Source organism: Camarhynchus parvulus, unplaced genomic scaffold (genome assembly GCF_901933205.1).
Source record: "Camarhynchus parvulus unplaced genomic scaffold, STF_HiC, whole genome shotgun sequence".
In the NCBI taxonomy this organism is placed as follows: Eukaryota; Metazoa; Chordata; class Aves; order Passeriformes; family Thraupidae; genus Camarhynchus; species Camarhynchus parvulus.
Genome location: NW_022148298.1, coordinates 10,095 through 27,835, shown reverse-complemented (window position 1 = coordinate 27,835; position 17,741 = coordinate 10,095). Strand labels below are relative to the sequence as shown.

Here is a 17,741-nt window from a genome sequence, read left to right as displayed (position 1 = left end):
GGTCTCCCTTCCCTTCTCCATCCCCAAATCCCATAAAAATCCCTGGGGATGGATCCTGAGTGTCCTGGATCCCAGAATCCCGGAATGGTTTGGGATGGGATCCCTGGACCTTCAATCCCACCCCATTCCCACCCCTTCTCCACTCCAGGAAGGAATTTTGGGATCCAGGAAGGAATTTTGGGAATTCCCTGGGAATTCAGGACTCCCCTTCTCTTTTCCATCCCCAAAAATTCCATAAAAATCCCTCAGGATGGATCCTGGATCCCAAAATCCCAGAATGGTTTGGGATGGGATCCCTGGAGCTTCAATCCCACCCCATCCCCACAATTCCGGGATTTCCCAGGTTTTTTGGGACATTCCCAGGGGTTCTCTGGGATTTTTGGGAATTCTCACCGGGGGTTGTCCCCCAGGGCCTCCTCGGGCAGCAGGAACGGAGCCGAGCGCTGCCGCGCCTCGATCACCTGCGGGGAGAAAGCGGAAATAAACGGGAAAGAAATGGGGGAAAAATGGGGGAAAATGGGGGAAATAAATATGGGAAATATGGGAAATAAATGTGGGAAATGGCAGAAATAAAATATGGGAAATATGGGAAATAAATGTGGGAAATGTGGGGAATGAAAATGGGAAATCTGGGAAATAAAATATGAGAAATATGGGAAATAAATGTGGGAAATATGGGAAATAAAAATGGGAAATACAGGGAATAAATCTGGGAAATAAATATAGAAAAAATGGGAAATAAATGTGGGAAATGGGGGAAATAAATCTGGGAAATAAATATGGAAAAAATGGGAAATAAATGTGGGAAATGGGGGAAATAAAATATGGGAAATACAGGGAATAAATCTAGGAAATATGGGAAATAAAAATGGGAAATATGGGAAATAAATCTGAGAAATCTGGGAAATAAATCTGGGAAATAAATATGGAAAAAATGGGAAATAAAGGTGGGAAATGGGGGAAATAAAAATGGGAAATACAGGGAATAAATCTAGGAAATATGGGATATAAATGTGGGAAATATGGGAAATAAATCTGGGAAATAAATGTGGAAAAAATGGGAAATAAATGTGGGAAATAGGGGAAATAAATGTGGGAAATATGGGACATAAATCTGGGAAATCTGGGAAATAAATCTGGGAAATAAATGTGGAAAAAATGGGAAATAAATGTGGGAAATGGGGGAAATAAATGTGGGAAATAGGGGAAATAAATCTGGGAAATAAATATGGAAAAATGGGAAATAAATGTGGGAAATAGGGGAAATAAATCTGGGAAATAAATATGGAAAAAATGGGAAATAAATGTGGGAAATGGGGGAAATAAAATATGGGAAATAGGGGAAATAAATCTGGGAAATGTGGGAAATAAAAATGGGAAATATGGGAAATAAATATGGGAAATCTGGGAAATAAACCTGGGAAATAAATATGGAAAAAATGGAAAATAAATGTGGGAAATACGGGAAATAAATCTGGGAAATGTGGGAAATAAAAATGGGAAATATGGGAAATAAATCTGAGAAATCTGGGAAATAAATCTGGGAAATAAATCTGGGAAATAAATATGGAAAAAATGGGAAATAAATGTGGGAAATGGGGGAAATAAAAATGGGAAATACAGGGAATAAATCTAGGAAATATGGGACATAAAAGTGGGAAATATGGGAAATAAATCTGGGAAATAAATGTGGAAAAAATGGGAAATAAATGTGGGAAATAAAATATGGGAAATAAATGTGGGAAATGTGGGAAATAAAGATGGGAAATACAGGGAATAAGTATGAGGGGAAATGGGAAATAAATATGTAAAATATAGGAAATAAATGTGGGAAATACAAAGAATAAATGTGGGAAATGGGGAAAATAAAATATGGGGAAATGGGGAATAAATGTGGGAAATACAGGGAATAAATGTGGGAAATACAGGGAATAAAAGTAGGAAATACAGGGAATAAATGTGGAGAAATGGGGAAAATAAATATGGGGAAATGGGAAATAAATTACAAAAATGTGGGAAATCAATATGTAAAATATAGGAAATAAATCTGGGAAAATGGGGAATAAATATGGGAAATAAAATATGGGAAATGGGGGAAATAAATGTGGGAAATAAATCTGGGAAATGTGGGAAATGGAGGAAATAAATCTGGGGGAAATAGGGAATAAAATGTGGGGAAAACAGGAAATAAATGTGGGAAATAAATGTGAGAAATACAGGGAATAAGTGTGAAAATCAAGGGAAATAAATATGGGAAACAGAGAGAATAAATGTGGGGGAAATGGGAAATAAATCTGGGAAATAAAAATGGGAAAAGTGGGAAATATATCTGGGAAATACAGGGAATAAATGAGGAAAAAGAGAAATAAATGTGGGAAAGGTGGTGCTGGAAATGGCCAAACCCCAAAAAGCAACTGAAAAACCCCAAATCCCAAATTCCCTCAAATCCTCCTAAAAAATCCCCAAAATTCTCCAAAAATTCCCAATAAAAGCTTCCAAAACAGCGCCAGAATTGTGGGATTTTCTCCGCATTTTCAGGAATTTTTGGGGAATTTTGCAAGATTTTTGGACAATTTTTTAGGTTTTGGGATTTTTCTGGGATTTTAATGGGACTTTTCATGGGGTTTTTGGGCTCTCCCACCTCCCGGCCATGCTGCAGGAAGGCAGCTCCAAGCACAAACCCCAAACAAATCCCAAACTCCAAAATTCCCAAATTTCCCAAATCCCAGAAAACCCCAAATTCCCTCAAATTCCCCCTTAAAAACTCCCAAAAATCCCCCAAGAAATCCCCCAAAAAAATCCCAATAAAAGCTTCCAAAACGGCCCCAAAATTGCGGAATTTTTGTGGGATTTTTCAGGAATTTTGGGGATTTTTTGGGAATTGTTTCTTTTTGGGATTTTATGGGATTTTCAGGGAATTTTTTTGGGGAGTTTTGGGATTTCCCATCTCCTGCCCATGGTGGAGAAAGGCAACTCCAAGTACAAACCCCAAATCTCCTAAAACCCCCAAAATCGCAAACCTCAAATCCCCTAAAAATCCCAAACTCCAAAACCCCCAAACCCCCCCCAAAAAAACCCCAAATTCCAAAACCCCAAACTCCTTCAAATTCCCCCCTAAAAATCCCCAAAATTCCCAATAAAAGCTTCCAAAACAGCCCCAGAATTGCAGGATTTTCTGCACATTTTCAGGAATTGTTGGGGAATTTTGCAGGATTTTTGGGCAACTTTTAGGGTTTGGGGTTTTTCTGGGATTTTTCTGGGATTTTTATGGGACTTTTCATGGGGTTTTTGGGGTCTCCCACCTCCCGGCCACGCTGCAGGAGGGCAGCTCCAAGCACAAACCCCAAACAAATCCCAAACTCCAAAATTCCCAAATTTCCCAAATCCCAGAAAACCCCAAATCCCAAAACCCCAAACTCCCTCAAATTCCCCTCTAAAAACTCCCAAAAATCCCCCAAGAAATCCCCCCAAAAAATCCCAATAAAAGCTTCCAAAACGGCCCCAGAATGGCGGAATTTTTGGGGGATTTTTGCGGGATTTTCGTGGAATTTTCGTGGAATTTTTGGGGGATTTTTTGGGAATTTTTTCCTTATGGGATTTTTGGGATTTTTGGGGATTGTCCCACCTCCTGGACGTGCTGCAGGAAGGGAGGGACCGCGAGCAGGTGGCCCAGGAGCAGCAGGAGCGCGGCTCCAGCACAAACCCCAAACCAACCCCAAACACCCCCAAATCCCCCAAATTTCCCAAATCCCAAAAAAGCCCAAATCCCAAAACCCCAAACTCCTTTGAATTCCCCCCTAAAAACTCCCAAAAATTCCCCAAAAAATCCCCAAAAATTCCCCAAAAAATCCCAATAAAAGCTTCCAAAACGGCCCCAGAATTGCAGAATTTTGGGGGATTTTTGTGAGATTTTCGTGGATTTTTTCAGGAATTTTTGCGGGGTTTTTGTGGGATTTTTTGGGAATTTTTTCCTTATGGGATTTTTGGGATTTTTGGGGATTGTCCCACCTCCTGGACGTGCTGCAGGAAGGGAGGGACCGCGAGCAGGTGGCCCAGGAGCAGCAGGAGCGCGGCTCCAGCACAAACCCCAAACCAACCCCAAACACCCCAAAACTGAAAAACCTCAAAAACCCCAAATGCCAAATAATCCCCCAAAAAATCTCAATTCCCAAAACCCCAAATTCCTGCAAAATCCCCCCTAAAATCCCCCAAAAATCCCCAAAAAATCCCAATAAACGGCCCCAGAATTGCGGGATTGTCAGCGATTTTCGTGGAATTTTTGCGGGGTTTTTGGGGGATTTTTTGGGAATTTTTTCTTTTTGGGATTTTTGGGATTTTTGGGGATTGTCGCACCTCCTGGACGTGCTGCAGGAAGGGAGGGACCGCGAGCAGGTGGCCCAGGAGCAGCAGGAGCGCGGCTCCGAGCGCGGGCAGCACGCAGCGCGACAGCTCCGGCAGCTGCGGCTCCTCCTGAGCCGCGTCCTGAGGGGGAAAAAATCCAAATTAGTGCTCAAATATCCCAAATATTCACCCCAAAAACAGCCCCAAACACCACAGGAAAAACCAAAAGAAAAGCCCTAAAAACCCCCATAAAATATCCCGTCAAAATCCCAAAAATATCCCCAAAATATCCCAAATATTCCACAAAAAAAATCCCAAATAATTGCCCAAAAATTCTCCCAAAATTCTCCAAAAAATTCCTAAAAACTCCCCAAAACTCCCAAAAATATCCCCAAATATTCCCCCCAAAAATCCCAAATAATTTCCCAAAAATTCTCCCAAAAGTCCCCGACATTCCCCCCAAATATCGCCCAAGTCCCCAAAAGTCCCCCAAAATTCTCATGAAAAAATCCCAAAAAATGCCCCCAAAAATTCCTAAAAATGCCCCAAAAATCCCAAAGATATCCCCAATATTCCCCCAAAAATCCCAAATAATTGCCCAAAAATTCTCCCAAAAGTCCCCACAAAATTCTCCAAAAAATTCCTAAAAATTCTCCCAAAACTCCCAAAAATATCCCCAAATATTCCCCCCAAAAAATCCCAAATAATTATCCCAAAATTCTCCCAAAAGTCCCTGACATTCCCCCCAAATATCGCACAAGTCCCCAAAATTCTCATGAAAAAATCCCAAAAAATGCCCCCAAAAATTCCTAAAAATGCCCCAAAAATCCCAAAGATATCCCCAATATTCCCCCAAAAATCCCAAATAATTGCCCAAAAATTCTCCCAAAAGTCCCACAAAATTCTCCAAAAAATTCCTAAAAATTCTCCCAAAACTCCCAAAAATATCCCCAAATATTCCCCAAAAATCCCAAAAAAATCCCAAAATTCTCCCAAAAGTCCCTTCCCCAAAATATCTCCCAAAAGTCCCCCAAAATTCCCCAAAAATCCCAAAAATCCCCCCAAAAATTCCTAAAAATTCCCCCTAAAATTCCCTCAAAATCCCAAAGATATCCCCAATATTCCCCCCAAAATCCCAAATAATTGCCCAAAATTCTCCCAAAAGTCCCTAAAAAAGAAATCCCAAGTCCCCAAAATCTTCCAAAAATCCCCCAAAATTCCCAGAAGTGCCCCCAAAATCCCAAAGATATCCCAAATATTCCACAAAAAAATCCCAAATAATTGCCCAAAAATTCTCCCAAAAAGTCCCCAAAATTCTCCAAAAAATTCCTAAAAATGTCCCAAAACTCCCAAAAATATCCCCAATATTCCCCCCAAATAACCCCAAATAATTTCCCAAAAATTCTCCCAAAAGTCCCTGAAATTCCCCCAAAAAAAAATCCCCTAAAATTCCCTCAAAATCCCCCCCAAAATCCCAAATAATTGCCCAAAAATTCTCCCAAAAATCCCAAAAATTCCCCCAAAAATTCCTAAAATTCCCCTAAAATTCCCCAAAAATCTATCCCAAACATTCCACAAAAATCCCCAAAATTGCCCAAAAAATCTCCCAAAAATTCCCCAAAAAACCCCAAAATTCCCAAAAAATCCCCCAAAATTCCCCCAAAAATCCCAAAAGTATCCCCAAATTCCCCCAAAATTCCAATAATTGCCCAAAATTCTCCCAAAAATTCCCACAAAATTCTCCAAAAATTCCAAAAATTCTCCCAACACTCCCAAAAATATCCCCAAATATTTCCCCAAAAAATCCCAAATAATTTTCCCCAAAATTCTCCCAAAGTCCCTGAAATTCCCCAAAATATCCCAAAAGTTCCCCCAAAATTCCCCCAAAAAATCCCAAAAATCCCCCAAAAATTCCTAAAATATCCCCCTAAAATTCCCTCAAAATCCCAAAATATCCCCAAAAATCCCCAAAATCCCAAATAATTGCCCAAAAAATTCTCCCAAAAGTCCCTGAAATTCCCCCAAAAATTCCTAAAATTCCCCCAAAATCCCTCAAAATCCCCAAAAATATCCCAAACATTCCACAAAAAAATCCCAAATAATTGCCCAAAAAATCTCCCAAAAATCCCCCAAAAATTCCTAAAAATGCCTCCAACATTCCCCCCAAAAATCCCAAAAATATCCCCAAAAATATCCCCCAAAATCCCCAAAAATTGCCCCAAAAATTCCCAAAAAATCCCTGAAATTCCCCCAAAAATTCCTAAAATTCCCCCTAAAATCCCAAAAATTCCAAAAATATCCCAAACATTCCCAAAAATCCCCAAATAATTGCCCAAAAATTCCCCAAAATTCCCCAAACTCCCAAAAATATCCCCAAATATCCCCCCAAAAATCCCAAATAATTGCCCAAAAATTCTCCCAAAAGTCCCTGAAATTCCCCAAAAATCGCCCCAAAAATCTCTAAAATTCCCCCAAAATCCCAAATACTTGCCCAAAAATTCTCCCAAAGTCCCCCAAAATTCCCCCCAAAATCCCCAAAATATCCCAAATGTCCCCCCAAAAAATCCAAATAATTGCCCAAAAATTCTCCCAAAAAGTCTCTGAAATTCCCCCAAAAAATTCCTAAAAATCCCCAAAATACCCCAAATATTCCCCCCAAAAACTCCAAATAATTTTCCCAAAATTCTCCCAAAAAGTCCCTGACATTCCCCCAAATATCACCCAAGTCCCCAAAATTCTCATGAAAAAATCCCAAAAAATCCCCCAAAAATTCCTAAAAATGCCCCAAAAATCCCAAAGATATCCCCAATATTCCCCCAAAAATCCCAAATAATTGCCCAAAAATTCTCCCAAAAGTCCCACAAAATTCTCCAAAAAATTCCTAAAAATTCCCCAACACTCCCAAAAATATCCCCAAATATTTCCCCCAAAAAAATCCCAAATAATTTTCCCAAAATTCTCCCAAAAGTCCCTGAAATTCCCCCCAAAATATCGCACAAGTCCCCAAAAGTCCCCCAAAATTCCCCACAAAAAATCCCAAAAAATCCCCCCAAAAATTCCTAAAAATTCCCCCTAAAATTCCCTCAAAATCCCAAAGATATCCCCAATATTCCCCCCAAAATCCCAAATAATTGCCCAAAAATTCTCCCAAAAGTCCCTGAAACTCCCGCCCAAGAAATCCACAAGTCCCCCCAAAAATCTTCCAAAAATCCGCCCAAAAAATTCCCAGAAGTGCCCCCAAAAATCCCAAAGATATCCCAAATATTCCACAAAAAAATCCCAAATAATTGCCCAAAAATTCTCCCAAAAAGTCCCCAAAATTCTCCAAAAAATTCCTAAAAATGTCCCAAAACTCCCAAAAATATCCCCAATATTCCCCCCAAATAACCCCAAATAATTTCCCAAAAATTCTCCCAAAAGTCCCTGAAATTCCCCCAAAAATTCCTAAAAATTCCCCCTAAAATTCCCTCAAAATCCCAAAGATATCCCCAAATACTCCCCCCAAAATCCCAAATAATTGCCCAAAAAATTCTCCCAAAAGTCCCTGAAATTCCCCCCAAAAATTCCTAAAAATTCCCCCTAAAATCCCCTCAAAACGCCAAAAATATCCCAAACATTCCACAAAAAAATCCCAAATAATTGCCCAAAAATTCTCCCAAAAATCCCCCAAAAATTCCTAAAAATGCCTCCAAAATTCCCTCAAAATCCCAAAGATATCCCCAAATACTCCCCCAAAATCCCAAATAATTGCCCAAAAATTCTCCCAAAAAGTCCCTGAAATTCCCCCAAAAATTCCTAAAAATTCCCCCTAAAATCCCCCAAAACCCCAAAAATATCCCAAACATTCCACAAAAAAATCCCAAATAATTGCCCAAAAATTCTCCCAAAAATTCCCCCAAACTCCCAAAAATATCCCCAAATATCCCCCCCAAAAAATCCCAAATAATTGCCCAAAAATTCTCCCAAAAAGTCCCTGAAATTCCCCCAAAAATCGCCCCAAAAATCTCTAAAATTCCCCCCAAAATCCCAAATACTTGCCCAAAAATTCTCCCAAAGTCCCCCAAAATTCCCCCCAAAATCCCCAAAATATCCCAAATGTCCCCCCAAAAAATCCAAATAATTGCCCAAAAATTCTCCCAAAAAGTCTCTGAAATTCCCCCAAAAAATTCCTAAAAATCCCCAAAATACCCCAAATATTCCCCCCAAAAACTCCAAATAATTTTCCCAAAATTCTCCCAAAAGTCCCTGACATTCCCCCAAATATCAAGTCCCCAAAATTCTCATGAAAAAATCCCAAAAATCCCCCCAAAAAATTCCCCCAAAATCCCAAAGATATCCCCAAAAATTCCCCCCCAAAAAAATCCCAAAGATATCCCCCAAAATTCCCCAAAAATCCCAAAAAATTGCCCAAAATTCTCCCAAAAAAATCAAAATAATCCCCCCAAAATTCTCCCAAAGTCCCCAAAATTCCCCAAAATATCCCAAAAAACCCAAAAAAATCCCAAAAATTCCCCCAAAAATCCCAAAAATCCCCCCAAAATTCCCAAAAATTCCCCCTAAAATTCCCTCAAAATCCCAAAGATATCCCCAATATTCCCCCCAAATCCCAAATAATTGCCCAAAAATTCTCCCAAAAGTCCCTGAAACTCCCCCAAAAATCCCAAAGTCCCCCAAAAATCCCCCAAAAATCCCCCCAAAATTCCCAAAAGTGCCCCCAAAAATTCCCCCAAGATATCCCAAATATTCCCACCCAATCCCAAAAATTGCCCAAAAATTCTCCCAAAAATCCCCAAAAATTCTCCAAAAAATTCCTAAAAAAAATCCAAAAAATCCCAAAAATATCCCAAATATTCCCCCAAAAAAATAATTTCCCAAAAATTCTCCCAAAAGTCCCAAAAATTCCCCAAAATTCCCAAAAAATTCCCCTAAAATTCCCCCAAAATCCCAAAGATATCCCCAAATATTCCCCCAAAATCCCAAATAATTGCCCAAAAATTCTCCCAAAAGTCCCTGAAATTCCCCCCAAAAATTCCTAAAAATTCCCCCTAAAATCCCCTCAAAACGCCAAAAATATCCCAAACATTCCACAAAAAAATCCCAAATAATTGCCCAAAAATTCTCCCAAAAATCCCCCAAAAATTCCTAAAAATGCCTCCAAAATTCCCTCAAAATCCCAAAGATATCCCCAAATACTCCCCCCAAAATCCCAAATAATTGCCCAAAAAATTCTCCCAAAAGTCCCTGAAATTCCCCCCAAAAATTCCTAAAAATTCCCCCTAAAATCCCCCAAAACCCCAAAAATATCCCAAACATTCCACAAAAAAATCCCAAATAATTGCCCAAAAATTCTCCCAAAAATTCCCCCAAACTCCCAAAAATATCCCCAAATATCCCCCCCAAAAAATCCCAAATAATTGCCCAAAAATTCTCCCAAAAAGTCCCTGAAATTCCCCCAAAAATCGCCCCAAAAATCTCTAAAATTCCCCCCAAAATCCCAAATACTTGCCCAAAAATTCTCCCAAAGTCCCCAAAATTCCCCCAAAATCCCCAAAATATCCCAAATGTCCCCCCAAAAAATCCAAATAATTGCCCAAAAATTCTCCCAAAAAGTCTCTGAAATTCCCCCAAAAAATTCCTAAAAATCCCCAAAATACCCCAAATATTCCCCCCAAAAACTCCAAATAATTTTCCCAAAATTCTCCCAAAAGTCCCTGACATTCCCCCCAAATATCGCCCAAGTCCCCAAAATTCTCATGAAAAAATCCCAAAAAATCCCCCCAAAAATTCCTAAAAATTCCCCCAAAATCCCAAAGATATCCCCAATATTCCCCCAAAAATCCCAAATAATTGCCCAAAAATTCTCCCAAAAGTCCCACAAAATTCTCCAAAAAATTCCTAAAAATTCCCCAACACTCCCAAAAATATCCCCAAATATTTCCCCCAAAAAAATCCCAAATAATTTTCCCAAAATTCTCCCAAAAGTCCCTGAAATTCCCCCAAAAATTCCTAAAAATTCCCCCTAAAATTCCCTCAAAATCCCAAAGATATCCCCAAATACTCCCCCCAAAATCCCAAATAATTTCCCAAAAAGTTCTCCCAAAAGTCCCTGAAATTCCCCCCAAAAATTCCTAAAAATTCCCCCTAAAATCCCTCAAAACCCCAAAAATATCCCAAACATTCCACAAAAAAATCCCAAATAATTGCCCAAAAATTCTCCCAAAAATTCTCCCAAACTCCCAAAAATATCCCCAAATATCCCCCCCAAAAAATGCCAAATAATTTCCCAAAAATTCTCCCAAAGTCCCCAAAAATTCCCCAAAAATCCCCCAAAAATCTCTAAAATTCCCCCAAAATCCCAAATACTTGCCCAAAATTCTCCCAAAGTCCCCCAAAAATCCCCAAAATATCCCAAATGTCCCCAAAAATCCAAATAATTGCCCAAAAATTCTCCCAAAAAGTCTCTGAAAAAAAATCCCCAAAAATTCCTAAAAATCCCCAAAATACCCCAAATATTCCCCCCAAAAACTCCAAATAATTTTCCCAAAATTCTCCCAAAAGTCCCTGACATTCCCCCCAAATATCGCACAAGTCCCCAAAATTCTCATGAAAAAATCCCAAAAATTCCCCCCAAAAATTCCTAAAAATTCCCCCAAAATCCCAAAGATATCCCCAATATTCCCCCAAAAATTCCAAATAATTGCTCAAAAATTCTCCCAAAAGTCCCACAAAATTCTCCAAAAAATTCCTAAAAATTCTCCCAAAACTCCCAAAAATATCCCCAAATATTCCCCCCAAAAAATCCCACAAATTTTCCCAAAAATTCTCCCAAAAAAGTCCTGAAATTCCCCCAAAATATCGCAAAAGTCCCCAAAAAGTCCCCAAAATTCCCCCCAAAAAATCCCAAAAAATCCCCCCAAAAATTCCTAAAAATTCCCCCTAAAATTCCCTCAAAATCCCAAAGATATCCCCAATATTCCCCCAAAATCCCAAATAATTGCCCAAAAAAAAAGTCCCCAAAAACTCCCACCCAAAAATCCACAAGTCCCCCCAAAATCTTCCAAAAAAATCCCCCAAAAATTCCCAAAAAATCCCCCAAAAACCCAAAATATCCCAAATATTCCACAAAAAAATCCCAAATAATTGCCCTAAAATTCTCCCAAAAAGTCCCCCAAAATTCTCCAAAAAATTCCTAAAAATTCTCCCAAAACTCCCAAAAATATCCCCAAATATTCCCCCCAAAAAATCCCAAATAATTTTCCCAAAATTCTCCCAAAAGTCCCTGAAATTCCCCCAAAAATTCCTAAAAATTCCCCCTAAAATTCCCTCAAAATCCCAAAGATATCCCCAATATTCCCCAAAATCCCAAATAATTGCCCAAAAATTCTCCCAAAAGTCCCTGAAATTCCCCCCAAAAATTCCTAAAAATTCCCCCCAAATCCCCTCAAAACGCCAAAAATATCCCAAACATTCCACAAAAAAATCCCAAATAATTGCCCAAAAATTCTCCCAAAAATTCCCCAAAATCCCCCCAAAAATTCCCAAAAGTCCCCCCAACATTCCCCCCAAAAATCCCCAAGATATCCCAAATATTCCACAAAAAAATTCCAAATAATTGCCCAAAAAATCTCCCAAAAATCCCCCCAAAATTCCTAAAAATGCCTCCAAAATTCCCCCCAAAAATCCCAAAGATATCCCCAATATTCCCCCAAAAATTCCAAATAATTGCCCAAAAATTCTCCCAAGTCCCAAAAATCCCACCCAAAAAATTCCTAAAAAATTGCCCCTAAAATCCCCTCAAAACCCCAAAAATATCCCAAATGTTCCCCCAAAAAATCCCAAATAATTTCCCAAAAATTCTCCCAAAAGTGCCTAAAACTCCCGCCCAAGAAATCCACAAGTCCCCCCAAAAATCTTCCAAAAATCCGCCCAAAAAATTCCCAAAAGTGCCCCCAAAAATCCCAAAGATATCCCAAATATTCCACAAAAAAATCCCAAATAATTGCCCAAAAATTCTCCCAAAAAGTCCCCAAAATTCTCCAAAAAATTCCTAAAAATGTCCCAAAACTCCCAAAAATATCCCCAATATTCCCCCCAAATAACCCCAAATAATTTCCCAAAAATTCTCCCAAAAGTCCCTGAAATTCCCCCAAAAATTCCTAAAAATTCCCCCTAAAATTCCCTCAAAATCCCAAAGATATCCCCAAATACTCCCCCAAAATCCCAAATAATTGCCCAAAAATTCTCCCAAAAGTCCCTGAAATTCCCCAAAAATTCCTAAAAATTCCCCCTAAAATTCCCTCAAAACGCCAAAAATATCCCAAACATTCCACAAAAAAATCCCAAATAATTGCCCAAAAATTCTCCCAAAAATTCTCCCAAAAATTCTCCCAAAAATTCCCAAAAGTCCCCCCAACATTCCCCCCAAAAATCCCAAAGATATCCCCAATATTCCCCCAAAAATTCCAATAATTGCCCAAAAATTCTCCCAAAAGTCCCACAAAATTCTCCAAAAAATTCCTAAAAATTCTCCAACACTCCCAAAAATATCCCCAAATATTTCCCCCAAAAAAATCCCAAATAATTTTCCCAAAATTCTCCCAAAAGTCCCTGAAATTCCCCACAAAATATCGCACAAGTCCCCAAAAGTCCCCCAAAATTCCCCCCAAAAAATCCCAAAAATCCCCCCAAAAATTCCTAAAAATTCCCCCTAAAATTCCCTCAAAATCCCAAAGATATCCCCAAATACTCCCCCCAAAATCCCAAATAATTGCCCAAAAATTCTCCCAAAAGTCCCTGAAATTCCCCCCAAAAATTCCTAAAAATTCCCCCTAAAATCCCCTCAAAACGCCAAAATATCCCAAACATTCCACAAAAAATCCCAAATAATTGCCCAAAAATTCTCCCAAAAAAAAACCCCCAAAATTCCTAAAAATGCCCCCAAAAATTCCCTCAAAATCCCAAAGATATCCCCAAATACTCCCCCCAAAATCCCAAATAATTGCCCAAAAAATTCTCCCAAAAGTCCCTGAAATTCCCCCCAAAAATTCCTAAAAATTCCCCCTAAAATCCCCTCAAAACCCCAAAAATATCCCAAACATTCCACAAAAAAATCCCAAATAATTGCCCAAAAATTCTCCCAAAAATTCCCCCAAACTCCCAAAAATATCCCCAAATATCCCCCAAAAAAAATCCCAAATAATTGCCCAAAAATTCTCCCAAAAGTCCCTGAAATTCCCCAAAAAATCGCCCCAAAAAATCTCTAAAATTCCCCCAAAAATCCCAAATACTTGCCCAAAAATTCTCCCAAAGTCCCCAAAATTCCCCCAAAATCCCCAAAAATCCCAAATGTCCCCCCCCAAAATCCAAATAATTGCCCAAAAATTCTCCCAAAAGTCTCTGAAAAATTTAAAAATTCCTAAAAATCCCCAAAATACCCCAAATATTCCCCAAAAACTCCAAATAATTTTCCCAAAATTCTCCCAAAAAGTCCCTGACATTCCCCCAAATATCGCACAAGTCCCCAAAATTCTCATGAAAAAAAAATCCCAAAAATCCCCCAAAAATTCCTAAAAAATTCCCCAAAATCCCAAAGATATCCCCAATATTCCCCAAAAATTCCAAATAATTGCTCAAAAATTCTCCCAAAAAGTCCCACAAAATTCTCCAAAAAATTCCTAAAAATTCTCCCAAAACTCCCAAAAATATCCCCAAATATTCCCCCCAAAAAATCCCACATAATTTTCCCAAAATTCTCCCAAAAGTCCCTGAAAAATCCCCAAAATATCCACAAGTCCCCAAAAAGTCCCCCAAAAATTCCCCAAAAATCCCAAAAAATCCCCCCAAAAATTCCTAAAAATTCCCCCTAAAATTCCCTCAAAATCCCAAAGATATCCCCAATATTCCCCCAAAATCCCAAATAATTGCCCAAAAAATTCTCCCAAAAGTCCCTGAAACTCCCACCCAAGAAATCCACAAGTCCCCCCAAAAATCTTCCAAAAATCCGCCCAAAAAATTCCCAAAAGTGCCCCCAAAAACCCCAAAGATATCCCAAATATTCCACAAAAAAATCCCAAATAATTGCCCTAAAATTCTCCCAAAAAGTCCCCCAAAATTCTCCAAAAAATTCCTAAAAATTCTCCCAAAACTCCCAAAAATATCCCCAAATATTCCCCCCAAAAAATCCCAAATAATTTTCCCAAAATTCTCCCAAAAGTCCCTGAAATTCCCCCAAAAATTCCTAAAAATTCCCCCTAAAATTCCCTCAAAATCCCAAAGATATCCCCAATATTCCCCCAAAATCCCAAATAATTGCCCAAAAAATTCTCCCAAAAGTCCCTGAAATTCCCCCCAAAAATTCCTAAAAATTCCCCCAAATCCCCTCAAAACGCCAAAAATATCCCAAACATTCCACAAAAATCCCAAATAATTGCCCAAAAATTCTCCCAAAAATCCCCAAAAATCCCCCAAAATTCCCAAAAGTCCCCCCAACATTCCCCCCAAAAATCCCCAAGATATCCCAAATATTCCACAAAAAAATTCCAAATAATTGCCCAAAAAATCTCCCAAAAATCCCCCAAAATTCCTAAAATGCCTCCAAAATTCCCCCCAAAAATCCCAAAGATATCCCCAATATTCCCCCAAAAATTCCAAATAATTGCCCAAAAATTCTCCCAAGTCCCAAAAATCCCACCCAAAAAATTCCTAAAAAATTGCCCCTAAAATCCCCTCAAAACCCCAAAAATATCCCAAATGTTCCCCCAAAAAATCCCAAATAATTTCCCAAAAATTCTCCCAAAAGTGCCTAAAACTCCCGCCCAAGAAATCCACAAGTCCCCCCAAAAATCTTCCAAAAATCCGCCCAAAAAATTCCCAGAAGTGCCCCCAAAAATCCCAAAGATATCCCAAATATTCCACCAAAAATCCCAAATAATTGCCCAAAAATTGTACCAAAATTCTCCAAAAAATTCCTAAAAACTCCCCAAAATATCCCCAAATATTCCCCCCAAAAATGCCAAATAATTGCCCAAAAATTCTCCCAAAAAGTCCCTGAAATTCCCCCAAAATCGCCCCGAAAATCTCTAAAATTCCCCCAAAAATCCCAAATACTTGCCCAAAAATTCTCCCAAAGTCCCCCAAAATTCCCCCTAAAATCCCCAAAATATCCCAAATGTCCCCCCAAAAAATCCAAATAATTGCCCAAAAATTCTCCCAAAAAGTCTCTGAAATTCCCCCCAAAAATTCCTAAAAATCCCCAAAATATCCCCACATATTCCCCCCAAAAAATCCCAAATAATTTTCCCAAAATTCTCCCAAAAGTCCCTGAAATTCCCCCCAAAAACACAAAAGTCCCCAAAAGTCCCCCAAATTTCCCTCAAAAAATCCCCTCAGGAAATTCCTAGAAATCCCCCCAAAATCCCAAAAAATCTCCCCAAATAATTTTCCAAAAATTCTCCCAAAACTCCCTAAAATTCTCCCCAAAAATCCTCCCCAAAAAAAAAAAAAATCCCCAAAAATCCCCCAATAAATCCCCCAAATCGCCAAAAATCTCCCAAAAAATCCTCCAAAATCCCCCCAAAAAGCCCCAAAACCCCGAAAAATTCACCAAAACAACCCCGAAAATCCCCTAAAATCCCCAAAACTCCCAAAAAATCCCTTTTCAAACCCCTCAAAAACCCCCAAATGTCCCCAAAATTCCAAAATTCCCATAAAAGCGCCCAAAACCGCCTCAAATTTCCAAAAAAATCAAAAAACCCCAAAAATCTGGTAAAAATCCCCCCAAAATTCCCCCAACCCTCCCAAAAAAAACCCTCAAAATCCTCACAAAAACCCCAAAAATCCCAATAAAATCGAAAAAAATTCCAAAAATTCGCCAAAAACTCCCCAAAACGCCAAATAAATTCCCCCAAAATCCCTTAAAATCCCAAATTAAAAAAAAAATCCCCAAAAATCCCGAAATTCCCCAAAATTCGGTCCCTCGGTCCCGGCAGGGCGAGCATGAGGCGGAGGAGGTCGGTGGTGACGTCATCGCCGGGAAACCCCAAATTCCAACGAAACCCCCCCAAAAACCCAACAAAATCCCCCAAAATCTCGAAATTATCCCCAAAAATCCCAAACATCCTCCAAAAATCCCTTAAAATCCTAAAGAAATCCCCAAAAAACCCCAAAATCTCCCCAAATCCCGCCCCTCGGTCCCTGCAGGGCGAGCACCAGGCACATGAGGTCGGTGATGACGTCATCGGTGAGAAGCCCCCCAAAAAAACCCCAAAAAAGCCTCAAAAACTCCCCAAAATCCCCCCAAGCCCCAGTAAACCCCAAAGATTCCCACAAAAATCAAAAAAAAAAAAAAAATCCCCCCAAAAATCTCCAAAAAAATCCCAAAATCCCCCACAAAAAATCCACCAAAAAAGCGCGCCAAAATGTCCCCAAAATCCCCACAAAATCGCCCATATCCCCTCACAATTCCAAAAATCCCCCAAAAATCTGACAAAAATCCCTCGAAATTCCAAAAATCCCATAAAATCGTCCCAAAACCGCCTCAAAATTTCCAAAAAAAAAATCAAAAAACCCCAAAAAAATCTGGCAAAAATCCCCTCAGAATTCCCCCAACCCTCCTGGAAAAGAAACCCAAAATCCTCACAAAAAAAACCAAAAATCCCAATAAAATCAGAAAAATTCCAAAAATTCCCCAAAATCTCCCCAAAACCGCCAAATAAATTCCCAGAAAATCCCTTAAAATCCCAAAATTAAAAAAAAAAAAAACAAAAAACCCCAAAATTCCCCAAAATTCGGTCCCTCGGTCCCGGCAGGGCGAGCATGAGGCGGAGGAGGTCGGGGATGACGTCATCGCCGGGAAACCCCAAATCCCAACGAAACCCCCCCCAAAAACCCAACAAAATCCCCCCAAAATCTCGAAATTATCCCCAAAAATCCCAAACATCCTCCAAAAATCCCTTAAAATCCTAAAGAAATCCCCAAAAAACCCCAAAATCTCCCCAAATCCCGCGCCCTCGGTACCTGCAGGGCCAGCACGAGGCGCACGAGGTCGGTGATGACGTCATCGGTTCCCAGCTCGAGGCTGAGCAGCGCCAGGGGGTTTTGGGGATCGGGGAACTTGGGGAATTTTTTTTTTGGAACAGGGCCCGGAAGTGCTGAGGGGAGCCCGGGCACAGGCGGCACAGCAGCCCAGCAGCGTGGCTGGGCATGAGGGGGGAAAATTTGGAACAAAATTGGTGAATTTTGGGGTTTTGGGGATCTGGGGAACTTGTGGAATTGTTTGGGATTTTTTTGGGGGCGTTTACTTGGTTTTTGGGGCTGTTTGAGGGGATGTAGGAAGCTCTGAGGGGAGCCCGGGCACAGGCGGCACACGCGGAACGCGTGGCACAGCAGCGCCGAGCCGTGCT

General features: G+C 39.7%; 1 long non-coding RNA gene across 1 annotated transcript; it reads right to left on the bottom strand.

Moving 5' to 3' along the window:
• Window positions 1–392: 392 nt before the first annotated feature.
• Window positions 393–17,434, bottom strand: LOC115916491. Its single transcript, XR_004061603.1, has 3 exons — window positions 17,356–17,434; window positions 4,354–4,482; window positions 393–461 (listed from the first exon to the last, which is right to left on the bottom strand). It is a non-coding gene; the product is annotated as an uncharacterized LOC115916491 (long non-coding RNA).
• Between the last annotated feature and the right edge of the window lie 307 nt (window positions 17,435–17,741).